General features: G+C 40.9%; 1 long non-coding RNA gene across 1 annotated transcript; it reads right to left on the bottom strand.

The window, feature by feature from the left end:
* Positions 1 to 236: 236 nt before the first annotated feature.
* Positions 237 to 18,582, bottom strand: LOC103468469 (uncharacterized). The gene is made up of 3 exons (XR_014088481.1): positions 13,100 to 18,582; positions 1,312 to 1,383; positions 237 to 628 (listed from the first exon to the last, which is right to left on the bottom strand). It is a non-coding gene; the product is annotated as an uncharacterized LOC103468469 (long non-coding RNA).

Below are 18,582 nucleotides of genomic sequence, written 5' to 3'. Positions count from 1 at the left end.
GAGAAAAAAAGAAGAAGAAGAAGAAGAAGAAAAAAAAAAAACAAGGCTCTTTTTGTACGCGGTGGCTGAGGTTTTTATCCCTGCGTAGCAGAGTGTTGTCTAGCATTACAAATCTCAGCCCGGCTGCAGCCCTGAAGGACACGGACATGGGAGGGCCCTCACACTGTCTGCATCCTTTACGCTCTGCCATGCAAATCAGACCCAAAAGTTGAGGAGATGGAGGGCTGTGGAAGGAAAAAGAAATATAAAAAAAAAAAGGAAATGAGGGAAGAATGAAGGGCTGAAGAAATGAAGGAAATGTATGCGGCTGGAGTAATGAAGGAAGGAAGGAAGGCAGTAGTTAGTTTCGAGTAGTTGCATACGAACAAAAAGACAGTTTGTCTGTGTGAGCTGCTGTGAGCGAAAGAGGGAGAAAAAGAGCGGCTACCAAGCGGCCACTGGAGGTGTGAGGAATGCCCGGCCCTGGCACAGGAGAGCAGGGGTGGAGGGTGGAGTATGTTCACAGCTCTGCTGCCAAGCTGAGTACATTCCCACTACACAGTCATGGAGACTCTTTAACCTACACATTTCTGCAGCAGCACTTTTCTTCAGGAGAGCCTCCAGCAGTTACACCTCGCAGCGACTTGTTCTGAAAAACACAGAGGGGTAAAGTAGAACCTGAGCCGATCAAGGTTTATTTATTTATCTTTTCTTTTTTTTTTTTTGGCTAATACCAATTTTTTGGTTTTCTTTGAGATTTGACCTTCCAAATACATTTTTAGGACATAATAGAGAAGAGAAATGCCAGGTTCTCAGATGAAGATTATAGTTTTGAATCCAAGAGAAAATAAACGACAAGTTCATCTTATTAATGCAATAAAGCAAAGATCCTCAACAAATAAATTAGTTTTTAAATTAAATAATAATAATAATAATAATAATAATAATAATAATAATAATAATAATAATAATAATAATAATAATAATAATAATTTTTAAAAAGTACAGAGTACGGGCAATTGTTCAATGTTTTTATAAAGACAAAAGCGATGGGAGTTTTGATGCATTTAATGAGGAGGAAAATATTCAGAAATTGAAGCTGATCAAGCAAGATTGTCTGATTCTGACCTCTGACTGATTTGTAAAACCCTGGATTAATTGTTTTCTCAGCACCTCAAATAACAGTAATATCATCTGGGAACTAAAAATACACACATTAATAAAATTGTTTCTCTGTCTTGTTTCTGCAAGTTGGGGAACAGAAACAGAATAAGGAGACAATGCAACTCCGTTTACCAAACTGTGATGCAATTGGCATCTCTTGCAGCTCACCAGTTGCAGCTTTCTTGTAGTATAGGAGTGATGGGAGGCCCTCCTCTGCTTTTCACGCCTGGAAAAATGTACCTTTATTATGAGCAAAAGAAAAGTGTAAATATTTATGCCATTACCTTTCATAGGGCTTGAAATACATCATAAGTTTCAGAGTGTAAAATGTTTTCAGGTTTTGGTATTGATAGCAGAGGCAAATATGAATGAGTTTAGCCTCTTTAGGTAAACACAAACGCTGTTCGGTCAGAAGGTTGATCATTTTGGAGTGTTGTGGTGGCGCAGGGATTAAGCACAACCCACATATAGAGGCTTTAGTCTCGGCCTGGTGACCTTCGTCTTCCCCCTTCGCCCATTGCCCCCTTTTCCTGTCAATTCACTATCAAATAAAGGTCACTAGAGCCAATAAAACCTTTAAAAAAATGGGTAATTTTATAAGAAGGAGCCTCATTATTCTTCTTCACCACATGAGGATCTGGTCAGAACTCACTGAAACACTTCAGTGATGAAATAAAGCGCAGTAAGGTGGTAAAATTATGACGTACTTCAGCTCATGTAGAGATTGAATTTGTGCAGTGACAATAATACTAGACTAGACCTTCACAAGCAAATAATGTCATCTATGAAGCATTCATACTTTGATAGAGATAATCAATATAGACAAGCTTAGGAGATATTTTTATTTCTACTTCAAACATTTCTTTTAATCCTGTCTTTATATTGTCACTTGTTTTAACTTTATTTCATTTTTGAGTTTTCACTCAAGGTGCACTGAGGAGGTTAAGTATGAATTATTTTATACGATGCTGTTCATTCAGCAGCAATTCACATTTTCAACATGGGATTAAAATTAAGATAAACAATTTAACCATAAAAAACAAACTATGAATACAGGTTATTAATTATTCTTTCCAGTTCCTTCTATTGTTATTACTACCTTAATCTTAGATACTAGTCACTTTGACCCATTTTGTGAGTTATAATTTTGAGAGTCTTGAAAGCAACTCCGAGCTATAGCACCAACATTTAAACAAAAATGTATAACTTCACGTAATTGTTTCATTTTAACATTTGCCCCTGCTCAAATATTACTGAAATACAGTTATAATAATTACATTTATTACATTTATACATTGCTAATTCGATTTTTTTTTTAAAATCACAATAAATAAAAGCAGTTTTGAGTCGCTCACTGCAAATCATTTCATACATTTTGCACATTTAGCTCCATATAGAGTAAAACAAGGTGATATTGCATTAATTAGTTGCTAGTAGTTGCCTTTTTTTTGGTAGGACCTTCAGTCGACTGCTCAACAAATATGATGCACATAGGTTACCGTTTGTGGTTCAAACACAGCATTACTTTAGTTAGATTTTCTGTGACTGAAAATGTTTTTCAACCTCCAAATGGGTTTCTTTTGCAGGTAAGAAGAACATTTTTTTTTTTTTAACTTAGCTGACTGGAAGTGTGCAGCAAAAAGTGGGGGAGGGGCTTTGCTGTATTACTATAGATTCCATACAGACAGACAGGCAAAAACTATTTTATTTATTTATTTTTCATCTCATTAAAGGAACTTTTAACAGTGAGCACTGTATGATGGAAGACTTTACCAGCTTTTTAAAATCTTGGAGTGCCTTGATACAGCTGACCAATAAAAGTCTAAAGCTTAATAAATGAGTCAAACCCATAACCTCTGGTGTTAAATCAACTCAGGACTGGATCGGTCAACTGGCTAGTAAAATAATCCAAATTGGGTTGTTTTAGGTGTGCAGCAGAGACCTCTAGAAAGAAAGAAAGAAAAACAATGCTTGACATCATCTTGTACAGGTAAATAAAAAATAAAAAAATCTTAATGTTTTTTACTAATTCAGGCCTATTTATTGCAGTAAATCCACAGTAGAAACTTTTGGAAATCTCCTGATAACAAACAAATATGTCAAGAGGTTCCCAGAGAGGGAAAACTATTCTTCACAAAGTAGGCAAAAGTAACAGAATCATTCATTTTAGCATGGCCTTTTAAGACATCTTTGCTCAATATGAGAATTGCTCTCCCTCAGTGCATCTTTAGCTTGAATTGAAACAAAATGAAATCATTTAAAAAGGCCAACATAACAATGTTCAGGCACAATTAGAGATGTCAGTAGCTGCAAGAAAATTCTTCACTGTTCTCACTGTGGTCGTTTACCTCCATGTGATTTGTTGTATAATAGTACAGTGGTTTGTTCGTTTGTCTGTCTGTCTGCCTGGCCACACTTTGCAGTGAGACTTTTGGAGACGAGTGCTGTGGCCTGAAGTAAACTGTGAAACCTCGGGAGGACGTGACATTAGGCTGACGTGAGAGACGTTTGGCTTTCTAGACACAGGCGTCACCTTTCCAAGAATTTTTATGAGGCCGCTGCTGCGTGTGTGCGTTAGGCCGAGTGGTGCTTTATCATTGGCCTGCACTGGGCTCAGCTCACATATCACCCGACGCACACTCACACAGTTACACAGATAAGCCGAGTTCAGAATCACAAAAATTGTATCGACAAAAAAAATTAGCTTTCTTGTCTAGAACGGTTGGGTAATTATCTTCTTTTTTTTTTTTTTTAAACAGATGAATTGTTGAAAACTTAAATTTAGTTACATGTCAGTTTGTTTTTACCTCATGTGGATTGGCTAATTTCTCTTTGCTTTGTTTCATTAGTGTAAAAAAAATTATAAAAGAAATAACACAGTTTGACATAATTAAATTGCATGTGATATTGTTGGGATTTTTTTTTTTTCATTTTCACAGGTGAAATCAGATTTCCGTATTGTCAAACACATATTAATCAGAGGCCTGCATTGGATCACATCTTCCATGCACGCCAAATTGTGAGTGTTTCACCGCGTGTGCTCCCATCTGATTCCCCTCTTTTGTGTCATAAACCGTCAGCAAACGTGACCTGAACTGAGGGTTGCCACGGCGTCTCCTCCCAGCCCGGGCGCCACCGCGGCCTCAACACCGCAGCTTGATTTGTTCTGGGCCGGGCAGGTCAGCGGCGGGCGGAGTGTGAAACTTAGTTTTTCTGTTTGATTGAAGAGGGAGGAGGAGGACGGTGAATGAAGGTTGTGTGTGCATGTGTGTGTGCGTTGCTGCGTGTGTGTGTGTGTGTGTGTGTGTGTGTGCGTGCTCCCCCAGGAAAAAGAGAGGACTCCTAATCTGTTTTCCTGGCTCTTCTTTAAAGGGAGAGCAAGACACACCAGAGGCTCCCTCTGATCTGCTGCCCCATCCATCCCTTCACTTTCTCTCCTCTGTCTCTCCTTTTCCTCGCCGCCATCATCTGTCTCTCGTTCCCTCTGCTTTTAGCCCTCGTTTTTTCGCGGCCCCCCGTCCCTATGCTCCCTCATCTGTTGTGTTGGCCCGCTCCGGTCTTTGTATGGCAACAGCCCTCATCTCCAGATACTCGCCTAAGAACTCTGATTCCACTTAATCGCTCAGTTTTTTATTAGTTTTCCCCTCGCAGGGTATTTTGTGTTCTGTATTGCGTTTATCTATTATGCTGTTTCAGATTTATTGCTTTAGGAGGCAGACTGTGTGGCACACTCCCCACCAACGTGGTACACGGCGCTGTGATCTCCCTACGTCTGCCCCTCTTTATGCCTGTTTGCTTTCATCCCCTCAAAATTAAATGAACAAATACACAACCAGAGCGCTGCCACACTCTGCTCACAACTCTTCATGTTCTTCGCCCAGCGCTTCTTTTATTACTTTACTTTTATTATTCGGTGTCTCAAGGCCTCAGCGGCGTTTATTTAGCATGCATGTGTGTGGTGGAGGGGGTGGGGGGGAGAGAGTGGCATCAGTTTCTCGGTTCCACTCTTAGATCCATCTGTCCTGGCACCATTTGGGCTGTGTTGCTTTACTTTTCAAATATCAATATAAAAAGAAAATCACAGGTATGTGAGCACAGATGTCTGTCTTTGAATGAGTTTTTTTTGAGCAATTTGCACAATATTTAAAGTGGCTTAGTTGTGACTATGGCACATTTAAGCCCCGCTCTGTTCCAGAAAGATTAAAATATACTGTTTATTCTTCCTCTTTTAATGGAGGAGCCTGAATTTTTAGCCAGCAAATGAGAAAACCCAAGGTCATTTTGCTGCCACTGATTTGCGCTGGACTCCAAGCGTCTAATTCCTACATAAATTAGGAAGGATGGCAGGCGCGCTGAAAATATTTTGCCCTGAAAATGGCGGCGCCACCATACTGGCCCTCCATTTTGTTCCATCACCGAATCCGAGTCTGGATCCTGCACCTGACTTGTTGGACCGGTGCTTGCAATTGAGAAAAAAAAAAAACAACCAAAAAAACCTCCTCCCTCTCACGATGTCCCGCTGTTACTATGCGGCCTGCTTCTGGTTACTGGACGACACGAATACCGTCAACCCGGGTGAACCAATGGAAAGTGGGACCCCGTGACCACTGGTCCCTCCTTAATCAACTCTGGTTCCAGGGGCTTCCTGAGGCCGGGGAAGGGGAGGGGAGGTGTGCGGGCGAGAGGGGAGAAACTTGGGTTGTGGCCATCAAATCGGCCAAATCCAGAACCAAATGAGGAGAGAGACTCGTAGAAACGGCCAGACAAACGGAGACAGAAACAGAAACACAGACAAAGCCAAGATTCAGATATATCTATCTATATACATATAGATAGATATAGATCTCTCTATATATCTATATATATATTTCTATATATAGATATATATATATATATACACAGCAAAAGAAGTTAAACTAACAAATTAAGCGGTAATATAAAAATACAAAGTAAAAAAACAGAAAAAACAACAACACTGGCTTCTTTTCGGGGTGCATAAAAATTATTATTCATGACCTCATCCCTCCCTTCCAAATTCACCACCCTCCCTCTCAAATGCTCCCTCCTCCTCCTCACTTCCTCTCCCTTCCATTGGGTGGCAACACTTGGTAGGGCACATGGTGAGACAGCTGTTGCAGGCCAACATGGGCATCTGTGGTGCCACAGTGGATGGGATGGGATGGGGTGGGGGTGGAGGGGTGGTGTGTGTGTGGGGGTGGGGGGGTTAGAGGGTGCAAACAGCGTCAAGACACAAACCGTGTCTCTGCATTCGTGTTGTGAACTTTCCAGAATTGCTTGCTGAACTCTTAGAGCTGCTGTGGAGACGTGAAGGGTTTACTAGAGTGAGAGCAAGCAAAGTAGCACCCATTTTCACCCAGTTCTTCCAAGCCAAACAGTGGATGACAAATTACACCTGCGTTCAGAACCACAGCAGATCCGACATTAACATGGGAACGCACAAAAGGCTTCCCCTCAGATGAAAGTTTGTGTTTTCGGCAACAGTGAGTGTGGGCTGGTCACCGGTATCAAGGATTACTAAACTAGACTGTTACAGCTACTCCTACTGTTCAAACTGAATTATTCACTTTTTTCACTCATTTTGTAGGAATGTGCTGCAAATTGCAAAGAAATTGGAGCAACACTTTTCTCCCGAATTACTTTGGCTTTGTGGGGCTTACCCTTGCTGACAGTTTATATAAGGAACAACCATGGCACTGATTACTTGTGTCACGGTATGTCAAGGTTTCCAAAAGCTAAGGTTTCGAAATCATAATAACAGTTCCTACAGTTTAAAGCCCTTTTATTCCAGAGAAAGGGCCTGAAAGATTGCTGCCAGTAATGCCCCTCTCACAACTGTTTCTTTGCACTGCCAGGAAGCTGGCTGAAACTTTTTAGTAAGTTACAAGACAAACCTGAATGCTTGGAAACATTTCTAGTCACACACACACACACACACAAAAACACAGACAGGCACCCATCACTCTTAGGCAGTGGTGTTTTAAAGAAGTGGTGTTTGTAGCTCGCTCTACAAGGGCTGGTAGCCTCACTAATTAACTGACTGACATCTGCTTGGTGTGCTAGTAGGGCTGTGAAAGAGTGTAATAATCTGAGCAATAAACACTTAAAAAGCAAAACATCAGACGTTTATCTCAATAAATAAAGATAAAATGAAAAAAAAAAACTTTACTGGATTTTTATATTTTTGTAGACAGTGTATGAGAATCAAAATAGCAATAAAAACTGTAGATAACAGTAGTATACTGTAGCTGTAGCAATCGATATTCTATGTTAGAAGCAGAGTGAACAAAGTTGCTTTTCTGATATAAAGAAAATATATTAAAGTCCCATAATATATTAATATCTTTAAATTTTGGTGAGACAATATCATGAAACTGTGATTTTTCTCGTGCTCCCCCACGCCTGCCTAAGAAAAACACATTTTTCTTTTTCGCCGGGAGTATTTCACTCTCTCTACCTCACATTCATGCAAACTTTTTTTTGGTTTTTTTTGCCAGGTAATGAGGGTTTTCTCGGGTATATTACCACACGCCAGGTGCCTTCCCTTCCCTTTACTCCGCTTCCCCTCACACACGCTTCAGCCTTACCCCCATCTACCCTTCTCCCTCGTTTCTCACAGCACCTAAACAGCACACCCCCTTTGCCATTTCTCTCTCCCCCAAAGCGCCAGCACAGCCCCACCTCATGGTGCCAAAGTGGGCAGCCTCTGCCTTGGCGTTGCCTGGGCCTTCTGGTGCCCCAGATAGCTAAGTGAGAGTGTGCGCATATGTGTGTGAGCTGTGTGTGTGTTTGTTTGTGTGCATGTACTGGCCCGGCTCTTTGCGGACACAGCCAGCCCTTTAAACTGTGTCAAGGCTCCAGATGCTGGGAGAGACTGGGATTAACACAGGCGTTTGTATGCAGACACATACGCACAGATGCACTGTTCTCCAGGCATGAAGTATTGCATCATTCAGGTCTTACACGTTTAGCTGAAAGCTGCGTGCATTTCTAATGCAAAAACAAAAACAGAGATGTACTGATCCGAATTGTGTAGACAGGTTTACGCTTTCGCTTTTGTAAAACTTCCAAGTGCTTATAAAAATTTTAGCCAGCACTGAACTATAATTGACACAAATGGAAATTATTATTTCTGCCTTTCCTGCGTTAATATTAATATAAGTGTATAATTATGCCACATACCAGGGCAGCTGTCATAAAATAAGGGCTTACTATTGTTTTAAAACAAAGACACATATTTTAAATTATCCTTAGCATCTAATGCTAGTAGTGACAAAGTTAGCGGTACTAAAACAGCTTTTTTCATGTGTAGTCGTTGGAGAATGTTGACTCTAATCTTACTTCAAACTCAATTCAAATTAAGCCTATTTTATTGATTACAAAGAGAAAGTACAATTTGTTGTAACTCACATTACCCAAGATTCTTTAAAGAGTTGTTGTAGATGCTGATGGCTGTGGGCAGGAAAGATCTCCTGTAGCGGTTTGTGTTACAGCGAGTGTGAAGAAGCCTCTGTTCTACAGCAATCTCATGAAGACGATGCTCAGGGTTGACCGTAATTTTCTTGATTAAATGAAAACAAATTTTGTCACCGTCACCTGCAGAGGTTCCACTGCAGTCCCTTGAACAGAACCAGGCTTCTTTTTCAGGTTGTTTAACTTTTCTAATGCACTGGCCCTGATGCTGCTGCCACAACAGATGATGACAGAAGACAGTGAACTCTCCACAATAGACTTAAAGAAGATATGCAGCATCTTTCTGTAAAAACTTAAGGACCTAAGCTTCCCCAAGAAATACAGCCTGTTCTTTCTTGTAGTTGGCTTCATTGTTAAATTCAGTCTGTTGTCTAGTTGTACGCCAAAGAATTTATACCAGTCAAGCAGCTCCACTTCTTCAAGATGGTATTAAGGTATGACCTGACCCTGTTTCTAGTCAGAGATTTCAACCATGTTGCCAACATTTCCAAATCCAAAAATACACAATAAAACCTGGTAGCCGCTGAAAGTCTTGCTCTCTCTTTCTCATTTAGGACACGTCTGTCCATTGATGAAAGCAGTGAACTTTGGCCCCATTCATGCGACAAAGCCTGGACAGCAAAATGGAAATATTGCGTTTTGGCCAGTTGTCATAAAAAAAAAAAAAAAAAAGGGTCTGACAACAGGCCCCACAGTTAAACCTTTTGGAAACAATAAACTCATCATGCACATATTAATGCAAACTGAAGTCATCTTGCGTTTGTGCATGCAGGCCCGTTTTCACCAGCACAGAGATCAACGAGGGCAGGCCTCCTTGTTTTGCTCCTGCTCCACCTCTTCAGATCATTTGGTGTGTTCAAAGCAAAATATGCTCAATTGTGGAGCATTTATGCCATCAGAAGACATGCAGTGATTACGTGTACCAGATCATGTGCACTACTGTACAAGCATAGGATTAGAAAAACACGCTTCTCAATCAAAAAGTTCACAGAGTTTCAATGCTTCCAATCTGCTCGGCACGTGCACTCCATCGTTTGCAGTGCTGTTTACATTTTTCATCTTGTATGCACATTTTTCTCCATGAGCATGAGGAACAACAACCACGAAGGTGGAACAGAACCTATAGGAAAACCTGCAAACCTTGGCATTACTTTGAGATGATGTAACAGCTGCCAACATGGCACCTCGGAGAGCAAAATCTGGACTGGGTGAACTCAGAAACGGGACCTTGGAGACCTGACACACACACAAGCCCCGGTGTCCCTGCACTGGCCTTTCAGTAGCATGCCACTTCCCCCGCGGGTATAAATGCACACATGCGCATACACACACACAGAAAGGCAGACACAAATATCAAACAAAGTGTCCACCTTCTATTTGTTTATTGGCATGCCACTGCCCTGAGGGTATGCAGATTTACATATACACACACACACATATGCGTATATGCATTCACAAAGACAGAGCAGAATTCACATTCCACCAGAGGTTTGACATTAACCAAGTGCAATTAATAGGGCTGAAGTAACAGGGAGCCATGGTGAATTCAGGCAGTGTCCCTGCAAATCAGCAACAGCTACAAACCGCCAATTACATGTATGCGAGCTTTAGACATGCCTGTGTCCAAGTGTGCAGAAAGAGGAGGGAAAAAATAAGTGAAAGTTTTCTTCCAAAGTTCAATGTCTCTCTCGCTCGCCATGTCTTGCTGAGCAGCAGTTGTGGTGCCAGTTATGGAGTGTTTGCCATAGCAGGGAGCTGCCTTGGCATCGTGCCCTAATTTGGGAGAATTAAAAAGCACTAGACAGGCCCCTTTGTGGTACCGTGCGCCCGCTTTAATCTCCCCACGCCTCAGCGGGCACCCACAGCACCAGGAGTTGGCTCCATGCCCACATGACCCCAGGCAATATGGAAATTGCCACCAAAAAACCCCTAACTGAGCGTCGAACCCATGCCCCGGTGCACAGTGCACACAGCTCCCAGAGACATGCGCAAAGCGAAGCTATTCCTCACGCAGACACGGTGCAGGAGGGGCAACTCCCGGCTCACAATGGTGCTTTGTACAGTACGCTCACTTGCACATACTTACACATATGATTAAAAAGCATGAAAAGTAACTGCAGGCTGCATGTGTGCACCGACATGCAGCACTGAGATACACACACACACGCACACACACACACACACACACACACACACACACACACACGCACACGCACACGCACACACACACACACACACACACAAACACAGGTTTGTTTGTTTGAGAGGGCTGCAGGGGCTTGAAATGGATTGGTACTTCACATTTACTTTTCCACACATCCAAACTTGTTTCTGTTGATTGTTGTGAGGTCATTCATCAGGACTAATGATACTGGCAGACCCAGACTCTGCTGCACTGGGCACCAACTCTGGCAGCGCAAGCTAACTCAAGGAGAAAGGGGACTGATTTAATTACACGCTGAGGGCAAATGCACACGCATGCATGGCAAAAATAAAATGGATGAAGTATAGGCACATACTGTTTTAGTTTTTAGGAACCAAGTCAGAGTAGACACATTACAAAAAATTGTATTGCAGTTTGTTTGTTTTTTTTCTGAATCTGCTACAAAAACAGCCTCATAAATCCAACTGTTCTATGAAGGCCTCAGAGGTTTGTTAGACAACATTAGAGAGCAAACACAACAAACACAACTGCAAACCTTCGTAGACATGGCCATCCACCTCAACTGATGAGTCTGGCAAGGAGAGGGTTATTCAGGGAAGGAAGCCAAGAAACCTCTAGTGACTTTGGAGGAGCTGTGGAGATCTGGAGCTCAGGTTGGAGCATCTGTTGACAGGAGAGCTAGTCGTTTCACGCTCTGCAAATCTGAACTCATGAGAGACTGGCAAGAATAAATGCATTTTTGAAAGAAAGCATTTAAAAAGTACATTTCGGACAGAACATGTCAAAAATGTTCTGAAAGGGTACATTGAGGAATTTTTAGCTCTTTGTGCAAAACGCAATGTGTGGTTTAAAACTGACGTGCATGAACTGAGCATTTCCATGGTGAATATGGCAGCAACACGCTGTGGTGATGGGAAGACAAATTAAGCTGATTACAGAGAATTTGTGGAAGATGTCCTGTTACAGGTTGCAACAGAGTTGGGATTGGGATTCAGGTTCAATTTTCAGTCAAACTGCAGATGTGAATCCAATCAAAATGAAATAGATGAAAGACAAAAAAAAATTATATTCACACTCACAACTAAGCCCAAATGAGAATTAACTATTTTCTGAAGATCAGGCAAAAAGGAAAATATTGCTTCTCGAGACTCTTGAAAGATACCTGAAAAGATTTTTAGCAACTAACATAGCAAAATGATGATCTTCAGCAAGTTTAAAAGGTACACTATACGTTCCAGATCTTATTTTATTTTTTTAAGGCTAAATTATCCACTTCCAAATTCCATTTTTGTTGGTCTAACACATGACATCCCACAAAAACAAATTGAGTTTTATTGGACAGATGCTTCATCCTGGCAGGTCTTGAGAGTCACCGATGCAAGTCAACCTGGCATGGCGGACATTTAAAAACTTCCCACCGGTGGCAAACTTTCCTGAGACAAACAGCGTCGTGCACCAACCAAACAGATTAAGGTGGACTCAGCAACTTTGCAGCTAAATTCAATGAAGGCGCCATTAGTGAGGCCACTAACCCGCCTCTCTGCAGGTTCACAGCGTTCCCTTCCCCTAAAACAAAGAGCCACTTTGGCCCTGGAACAGGATGCACTCCCATCCCTCTCTCTTTCTCTCTCTGTCTGCGTTTCCCCCAGTTTCTCCTTTCCCTGCTCGGTCTCCCTCTCTGTCCATTTGTCTCCCCACTGGGTTCACTTAATAAGCTTCAAAGGTTTCTGGGCAACGTGGTTTTCAAAAAGGAAAAAGAAAAAGTTACCATGGCATTTATTTGGCTCACAACATCTTCCCTCTTGCTGAGTATATGGGGTTGCCATGACATCAGTTGGCACATTATAAAGCATACAATTGTGTATATGTGTGTGTGTGTGTGTGTGTGTGTGTGCATGCGTGCACGTGTTTTTGCGCTCTTGATGGACACCGTGCGCCAACCCCGGCTAAATGCTCAGACATTGGTGGAAAAGTGAGCAGCAACCGCACTAACAAGAGTTCAGCTTCGCTCTGCCAACTTACCGCTACAGAGGGACGCAGCCCACAACATACACGTGCACTCAAACTCCTGCGTGGTGGGTGATGCTAATATGAATATCAATTGGAATATTCATTAGAAAGTCAATCTTGGATGTGTGTATTTAATCTCAGCCTCAGAGCTGAGCATAAACTAGAAAACGTAACATGTGTTTGGCTTTGACATATTATTAATAAACTCAGCAACAGAAGATCTGGCTAAGAGTAACAGCAGAAATGCATTTTTCTGCGAGTACATTCTGTGTTTGTTTTGGTTAAACTTACCCGTAAGAGTCCCGGATCCAAGTGCAAACTTTGGAATTGGCTTCGGGTTTCCGCGGATGGTTAATGTTTTCGTGCTGGCACCTCTCTTTGTTTCTGCTCCTGTTTGTCGCAGGGACTTAGGTTTTTTTGTGTTCGTGCATTTATCCTGTGCACTTCAGTTAGCGATGAGCGCAGAAGTAACTTGTCGTTCCCGATTTGCACGTTTAAAACAGAAATGAGATGAGCGGGAAGGTCAAAGCAACACTGGGTGCAGCAGGTGATGTATTGCAGAATGATTATTGATCTTATTGTCACATTACTACCTGTGATTTTGTGTGCTGGGCTTTTCATCCTTTGGTGCCACGTTCAAGAGGCCTCAGTGAGCCCCACGCCTCTCTATTGTATGCTAACTGAGCCGATCAGACAGTTAAGCACCAAATTGTTTAGATTTACTTTAAAAATAATTTCCATTTAAAACTAGTTTGTTTCTCTTTGGATTTGAAACAAACACATTTTAAAAGATAGAACTATTAAAAAGAAGTACATATTTAGAGAGAGAGAAAAAAGGTTGTACATTTTGCAACAACAAAAGGCATGTTGAATATTATTACGATCAAACACATCTAATATTTTCTAAGCAGCTTCATTAATCATTAATCTTTGGTGATGAGCTTTAAATGACTGAGCTTATAAAGGCTCCTTGCCATCACCCCGATCAGGCCAGGACTCTTGCTGTGCCACTCCAAAATTATTAAAATGACTTATATTAAGAAGAAACCTGTTGACAAAATTAAAAGATTATTTCAAACTAAAATCTGTGAAGGGTATTAATACCTTTTGGCTTCACTAAAGCTATTTTCATGATTTTGCAGCATTATGCATTTACATCCGGTTAAAAGATGAGAAACAAAAAATTTGACATTTTGGTCAGTATGTACGTTTGTGCTGTTAAAATTGATCTCTAATGACATAAAAGTACGTTTTAGCAAAGTGAAAGATCAAATAAGTTTCTTTTGCCTTCTTTTGTTGCCCATACATCTGTGTGACTCTTTGATATCTTGTCCCTCTAGTGGCCTCTAGTGGTTTCTGAGGAATGTTGCTGATGTCAAGTTTCATCAACACTCTGTACCTGGGGTGGATTGTTCTCTTTCCTGTACACGGTGTTCTTTTCTATCACATTTAAATGCTACATAATTCCAGAAATAAATGACCTGTACAATGAATTACTGTTTAAACTGTCTGAAAATGGTGTAAATTATGAATCAAGTCTCCTGGTAAAATTAAAAAATAGAGATTTAATAGCAACCAGATGACATTAAAAGATTTGTTTTATTATTAAAGGCATTTAAAATGATCTCAATCTCTTATTACAGAATATTTTTATTTGCTTTTTTAGTCTGAAATATGAGAAAATATGGTAAAAAAAAAAAAAAGCAGGACAGAAGTAGGACAGTCAATAATTTGTCATATTTATATTTTCTGTCCTGTTTCATAACACTTTATTTTGATATTGTAGTTCCTGGTGTACCACTCAATGCCACCAAAAATAATAATAATAAAAAAAATATACATATCAAGTTTTTTCAACAGAGACTTGGGACATCAATATTGCCACAGAAAATATTACCAAAATTCATAGAAAGTACATTGTAGTTTGCAGAGGAATATTTGTTTTTCTTAAAGCTAATCAAACCCAAAGAAAATTAACTAAAAAAAAAACACAATATTTTAACAGAACACAGCATTGGTAAAAAGCCTCTATCAAGGTTAATATTTAATCAGGGAAACCAGAAGATTTCTTTGGCCCCAAATTTTACCAGCCAAATAAATTCTGAGTTAACCAGTTATTTACATGGATTACATCACAGTACATGCACTCGGCCCTCAGCAAGTACTGACACCCTTGGTGAACAGCAGTAGGCCTCATTAGAAAGCCTTCTTTACTGTAGCAGGAATGTCTAATCAGAAAATTTGAGAACAAGTCAACATCTTATGCCTTGATCTAATCACATACACTAAGAAATAATGGCAAACAATTGTAACTGCTGATATGATATGCTGCTCGTGCGCAAGCGTCATGGATACATTTCTAGCCTGTGAAGGGACCATTTTCCCAGTCTTCATTTACGATATGCTGAAAACACCTGCAACCTTTTCAAGGCCAAGAACCCGGACTCAGCACTCCTCCGTTCCCAAACAGCTGCTTTTTGTGAAACGTGTTGCGCTGCACAGTAAAATGTTCTCTGTTGCACTGAAGAAAGCCTGTTAGTTTTGTCAAAGACTGTTGAAGAGCTAATCAGAAGTAGCACTTTTACTTTTCTACATATCTAGTGTTTTATGAACACAGCCAATGGTCTTCAATAGGTTTTATAATGTCAGTTCTTATTTCATTGCGGTAAAATAAACTATGGAGTTTTTCTTTTAATTCAACTAATCTGGTGAAATAACTGATATAAAAATTAGTGGTGCCTCAGGCATTCATGAGAACTGTTATAAAATCAACTAAAAATCAGTATTTCTGAACTCATCCTTCCCTTTTGTTATAATATCAGAGCGTCTGGAGAATCTTTCTATTTTCTGTAAATGAAGTGTGACACAACACAGAGGACTGTTTAACTAGTTCACTCCCCAAAATGGAAGGGATAAGAGCCACTCAAGTGATATAGGTGTTCTTTTCATAGGTCAGAAGAATGGTACTAAAAACATGTTTATTTTTCACTTCAATACATTTGTAAGTACAACAGCTGAAAAAAATATTGCATGAGTTCAATCGGGGTGCCAATACCAGTGGAGGCGCTACCAAAGAAAACAATGATTAACATCATGAGAACAGAAAGAGAGATGACCGCAGTCCTGCGTAAAACAGACTCCATCAGTGTCAGGATTCCAGTGGACGTGTTCAATGTGTAAAAACGTTTACATCATAGTCATAATTTGTCAAAAGTGGAGTTGCATGTTTAATAGTTGTTCGTCTTCCCTCGCAGAAGGCTGCAGAACAAAACCACTGCTTTTTTTGTTTTTTTCCCCCTGATCTGTTTACGCTCGCCTGAGGAAATTTAACCGGCCAACGAGCCAAGAGTAAGAAAGCCCTTTCTCTTTTCTCCCCCTCACATCCAAAGTGGACTTATTATGTTACTTGTGGCAGTATTCCCAGTGTGGCATTAGGACTTTGAGCTCTGATAACGTTCCTGAATCCCGGCGCAGGCCTGCTTTAGCCGGTGGTGGTCACACACTGCTTTCTGTCTTCGCCCTGAGCCGGCCTCGCCAGGAATTAGTCATTAATAGGCAGACAACTCCAAGCTGTTACTGTTTCTTATCCTGCTGAGGTAAGGAGATGTTTTGCAGTTCTTTAATAGGACACAGAAATTTTAGTTTTGGTTTTGGAATCACTGTGTCTTTAAAGTAACTTTTAGTCCTGATTTTTAGCAGCACTGTCTCCGGGCCCTCATGTTGCAATAGAAAAAAAAAAACACAAAGGGGCAAAAATCTTCCAGTCTAATGTTCACTAATCTAATGAGGGCAACAGGGATATTAAGCAGATTGCTGAGCATTACATTTTAGCAATAGAGACACAGACACCAACTATTTCAGCACTACTGGGCCGTTTTCTTCTATCCAAACCCTTTACAGCAACCCCCCTTTTTAAAAAGTAAAAAAAAAAAAAGAAAAAAAGTAATTTATTATTATTATTCCTCCAGTCTGATCATATCAGCCTGCTGCATCTTTGGTGGATTATTTTTTGGCATGAAGGCGAGAAGTAATCCAATCATGCTGCTGCAGCTAGGAGTTGTTATTGCTGAGTGTGGGAGAAAGTGAGGGGGAGTAAGTGTGAGTTTTTGCGTGTGTGTGACTTTGACAGCAACAGAGAAAATGGTGCGGTTGGTCTCGAGCCAAGTTAATAAAGGGAAACAATTAGGACATTGATAGACTGATATAGCCCACAGATTCTGCAGCTCTCGTCTGTCTTCATAAAGTTTCCTCGACTTTATCTGCTTCACACACACACACACACACACACACACGCACACGCACACGCACACGCACACACGCACACACACACCCACACACACACACATTCACGCATGTAGGCCTGCTCGCTCTCATTACAGTGGTCTCATCACTTCCCTCAGGCTCTCCTGACAGGTGTGGCTCACACACACACACACACACACATACGCACACAGATAAACATTCACACAAACACGCACTCAGACCAGCCCCTATAGGGCATTTTCCCTGAGAATGCACAATGGGCACTTTGTACACACCCCAGCCTTTAGCACCCCCACGCCTCCCCCCCACCAGCCTTCCATCACATCCCTCTTTAAATGGGAGATTATGCAAATGAGCTCACACCAACGTGGAAACCCCACATGTAAGTGATGTGCATTCAGCGATGTATGGGGAGTCCGCACATGGATGCTATAGTGCTCGCTGTGAGGCGGATGTGGCCTCAGTCCACGGATGACATTCATGGAAACCAACCAGAACTTTTCCCATGGTCACCTTTAAAAATAGGCAAATAAATAGCAAAATAAAATAAAATGACATTTTACTTCACTTAAAAAAAAAAAAAATCTAACTTTTAATTTGACTAGATATATTCATCTGCTCATTTCCCCTCTGTCGCTCCCTCAATCCTCCATCCCACTGCTGTCCTTGTCCACACCCTCTTCAGGTAATGTACTGACCATTGTAACTTTCTCCACTTGACCACTCCCTCCCGCTCCCTCAGGTCATCCTCCTCCATCCACATCCCTGCGAATCTCTCCCAGAGTTCAGATTCAGACTCAAACCTCACCTGTTCGAAACACTCTCTGTAATTGCATTGCTCCATTTTATTCTGTGTGCAGTTTCAATTCTGTGGCTTTATTGCTTTGCTTGAGCCGTGTTCTTGTTTGGAGAGGCACTTATAAATTAAATGAATTATTCTTATAATTATTATAAAGCATTTGTTTCTTTTGAATTCCCTTTAAAGCTATCAAAGCGTTGAGAAACATTACACTAAGGAAGGCAGGTTTAAGATTCCCCAACAAACACTGAGGACAACTGATGCTCAGAGTGTCACAGGGCATTTGAAGTTATAGTGGACAGGTGGAAAAATGCATACCTTGAAAAACCTTCCAAAAGTTATGAAAATAGATTGATATTTTGGCACCAGTTGAATAGTTTGTGTTAAGTGTGTCGAAGCAGAAATCCCATCCACTTTATTTGCAGGTAAGTAGATCAATGATTTACAGCATTTTTCCCACAGTGGTTACTTTGACCCTGAGGTCGGGACCACTTGGGTTCACAACCATTTGCTTGGAGATATTTAACTGCATCTTCAGCAGCTGTATCTGATTAATCTCGACCACAAAATATGTCTAAGAAATGTGTCAGTCCAATAAAAATATCTGTTCAACTTCATAACAGCTGTATTTAAATTGGCAAAACCGATTAAGGAAAGTTTAATAAACAAGAGGGAAAAGTCTGTCTTTATGGGAGAAAAGTGTGAGCGGGTT

The sequence above is a fragment of the Poecilia reticulata genome, chromosome 1, assembly GCF_904066995.2.
Source record: "Poecilia reticulata chromosome 1, P_reticulata-male-v2, whole genome shotgun sequence".
Taxonomy (NCBI): domain Eukaryota; kingdom Metazoa; phylum Chordata; class Actinopteri; order Cyprinodontiformes; family Poeciliidae; genus Poecilia; species Poecilia reticulata.
The sequence above is the reverse complement of the archived record's forward strand: the minus strand, read 5'-3'. Positions and strand labels throughout refer to the sequence as shown.